Source organism: Orycteropus afer, unplaced genomic scaffold (assembly GCF_000298275.1).
Source record: "Orycteropus afer afer isolate SDZICR_OR568_19922 unplaced genomic scaffold, OryAfe1.0 scaffold00577, whole genome shotgun sequence".
Taxonomy (NCBI): Eukaryota; Metazoa; Chordata; class Mammalia; order Tubulidentata; family Orycteropodidae; genus Orycteropus; species Orycteropus afer.
The window spans coordinates 651,939-655,710 of record NW_006922164.1 but is presented as its reverse complement, the minus strand read 5'-3'; the positions used below and the strand labels follow the sequence as shown (position 1 = coordinate 655,710).

The window sequence follows — 3,772 nt, the reverse complement described above, 5'->3', positions numbered from 1 at the left end:
ATGCACTGCTGTGGAGTTGAATCCAACTCAAAGCGACCCTTCTCTGGGTTTTCAAGGTGGTATCACTATGGAAGTAGATTGCCCAACCTTCCTTCCGAGGAGTGGCTGGTGGGTTTGAACTGCCAGCCTTCTGGTTAGCAGTCAAGTGCCTTAGGCACTATGCTACCAGAGCTCCTCCCAGCTTCATTAGAGGGTTACAAACAAAAAGAATTAGACCTACACAGACACACAGAAATGCATGCTCAAGAAAACCACTGGGGTGCTCACTGCTCCTTCCAGCGGATGCAGCACCCCACCACTTGTTACTGGCATCCTCAGTTAAAGACATGGACAAAGAAACTAGAAGAAATGGGCCAAACTCACCCCTTATGACAATCTCGTAAGAAACTGCTATGCATGATGTCTTATGTTGGTGCATTAATACTTGCTCTCCATTAGTGGCAGTCAGTCCCTCCTTACCTCCAACTGTTTTACTTGGTATTTCTTTCCTGGGTGTCTGTATTGGTCTAACCGCACTCATCTGTAAGCTCCTAATGTGCAGGGATCAGCAACGTCTCTGAATGGAAATAAGAGTTGGCAGGAAAAATAAATAAATAAAATAACAGGTGTTGTTGTTGTTCTTATGTGCTGTCGAGTCGGACCCGACTCATAGCGACCCCTTCTTGGGTTGCCGAGGCAGTATCACTACGGAAGTAGATTGCCCCATCTTCCTTCCGAGGAGTGGCTGGTGGGTTTGAACCACCAATCTTCTGGTTAGCAGTAAAATGCTTTAGGCACTACACCACCAGAGCTCCTTAACATGTGGATGGGAGAAAATAAATTAGAAATCTTGGAGATTTAAAAAAAAAAAAAAAAAGTCATTGAAATGTAAGCGGCAACAGACCAGATCTACTCTAAGCTAAATGCAGCCAAGAAAAGAAACTGATTAGAAGGCTATATCCAGGAATCTACAGGGAGACACAGAGTTAAGATGCATTAAATTGAACCCACAGGACCCCTCTTACACCCCACCATTCCAGGAGACTGTGGGGTTATTTTTCTGGAGAAATCGATTCAGAGAGCTCAATCAGAAACTGATTGAACACAGGCAGATGGAGGCACAGATGAGAAGAGAGATGAGGGAAAGTCCACACATGAAACAACTGGCCCCCAGAACCACCTAATAATGCACAAGGCTGGCAGTGATGGCTGTCCCTCAAGCACACACACACACACACACAGAGATATGAGCATGTACACATACACACATGCATACACAGAGGCGTGCATCCTATACACATAAACACATAAGCACATGCATACACAAATGTGCAGGTGTACACACACATACACGTCACTATGAGCAGGAAACTAGAAGACAGGAGGACTCAAATGGCCCCAAAAAGAAAACAGTTACCAGCAAAATGACAGTTCCCTCTTCACTCACATGACAATAAAAAAAATTATAATAATTGTCCATATATAATACATATCAGAAATAATCAATTCTCCTAGTCTTCCCACACAGGGCTGACAGTCAACTTTTGAGTGATGGTCTCCAATCTGAAGAGAGATCCATGCAGCAACCCCACAAACGTGAGAGCAGTCCCGACTCAAGTCAACTCTCTGCATCTCTGGAGGGGTAGCTTGGGTTAAAGCTCAGTGGTCCCACTACAGAGACGTGGCAATAATGAGCCAACGTAAACAGGCTCACTTGAAAACATACCCCACAGCTGGAAAGCCCTCAACAGCTCACATCCCATCTGGATCACCCTGAAAATCCCTCATGGTCAATAAATACCTCAAACTGAATCAATGTGGTGGCACAACGGGTAAGCACTCGGTTGCTAACTGAAAGGTCAATGATTCAAACCCACCAGCATCTCTCCAGGACAAAAGACCTGGTGACCTGCTCCTGTAAAGATTACAGCCTTGGAAACCCTATGGGGCAGTTCTACTCTGCCACATGGTGTTCCCACGAGTCAGAATCGACTAGACAGCACCCAACAACAACAACACAGTGAGAGTTGACATTTTCTCTGCACCCCCCTGACTAGCCTTCACTTAACTCCTCAGAATCTGCAAAGCTTTCTTCCCATATGGCATCTCATTTAATCCTCTTAGCAACCTTGTAATATGGGTATCATTATTAAACTATAGAAATTAACCAGCCATCCCATAGCTAGAGAATAACAGAATCAGGACGCAGTGTTTTAGACTCCCCCCCCCCAAAAAAAAAAAAGAAAATGTTGCTAAGGGTTTATTTCTAACAAGAAGAAAATAATCAAATAAAATTCACATAGGCTTTAGTCGGAAGCAAGTTTCTTATTTTGCTAACAATATGGAACGCTTCACAAATTTGCATGCCACCCTTACGCAGGGGCCATGCTCATCTTCTCTGTTTCATTCCAGTTTTAGTACATGTGCTGCCTAAGTGAGCACAGGATGCAGTGGTTTTAAAATAAGTCCATAAATTCTTTCCTTTTTCTCCTCTCGAAAGTGTGGGCTGTGTTTAGTGACTTGCTTCTAACTGACAGAATAAGGAAGGAAGTGAAGGTGTGTGACCTCCAAGTCTAGGTCAGGTTAAGTCAGTGAAGCTCCCATTTTGCTTTCTCTTGGATCGCTTGCTTTGGCGATGGCCAGTGCCATACTGTGAGGACACTCAAGCAGCTCTTGGGCAAGGACCGAATGGTGAGGACCTGAGTCTATCTGCTAATAGTCTGTGATGAACTGATACCTCCCACCAAAAAGCATGTGAGCACGTCATCTTGAAAGCTGATCCTCCAGTCCCAATTATGGCTTTATATGACTTCAGCCAGGTCTGAACTCTTGACAGCAAACTCATGAGAGACCCTAAGTCCGTATCACCCAGATAAGATCCTCCCAAACTCCTACCCCCAGAAATGTTTGTTGATTTCAGCTGCTAAATTTTGACTTGTTGCATAGCAACAGTTACTAATATATCAGGGACTGAAACCAACGGTCTTAACTCCAAAGCCTGTGCCCTTTTCATTTCACGCCATTATTTTTTTTGTACTTGATCACATAAAATCAAAATATTTTGTTTTATTTAACACACATTCTCCCAACCTTCACTTTAATCTTTGCCAATGTTATCTCACAGTAGCTCTTGTATTCCTGAAACACCACCTCTCCTTCCAGATAATAATGTCCATGAGAGCAAGTGATAGACCAATTTTGGCTACCATGGCATCCCCAGAACCAAACTTAGTGCTCAGTAAGCAATAAACACACCACGTGTCTGTCAGATTGTTATAATATGCTGCCTGGCATGGTATATGCTGGAAGAAGCTACACCACCAGTACATCAAATAGCAAATACCAACAGAGTCACCCCTGGCAGACTAGGAAGAAAGCCCTGGTGTTATACTTCCAAAAACTAGTCAGTGAAAACCCTAAGAATCACACCACATTATCTGATGTAATCACAAAGAAAATCAACAAATCCGCTCATCAAATTAAAGAAGAAAATCAGTAAACACAAAAACCACAGTAACAAATGAAAAGAAAACCCATATACAAAAAGAACTCAGCATAGAAAATGAGAGAAAAGAAGTCATTAACACCACACACATCCAAAAACAAAAAAAGTTAACAAAATGACCGGACTAAATTCTTATCATTCACTAAGCATGCTGAATGTAAATGGAAACTCAAACAGATCAAAGACCTAAATGTTAAAGCTAAAACTATAAAGTTCCTGGAAGATAACATTGGGACAAATCTATGGAATGTAATTTTCTTTAAAAATAGATTATCAAACACAACTACA

General features: G+C 42.4%; 1 non-coding gene across 1 annotated transcript; it reads right to left on the bottom strand.

Annotated features, from left to right (window-relative positions):
- Nucleotides 1–2,314: 2,314 nt before the first annotated feature.
- LOC122151578 lies at nucleotides 2,315–2,421 on the bottom strand. Its single transcript, XR_006164218.1, has one exon. It is a non-coding gene; the product is annotated as a U6 spliceosomal RNA (small nuclear RNA).
- Between the last annotated feature and the right edge of the window lie 1,351 nt (nucleotides 2,422–3,772).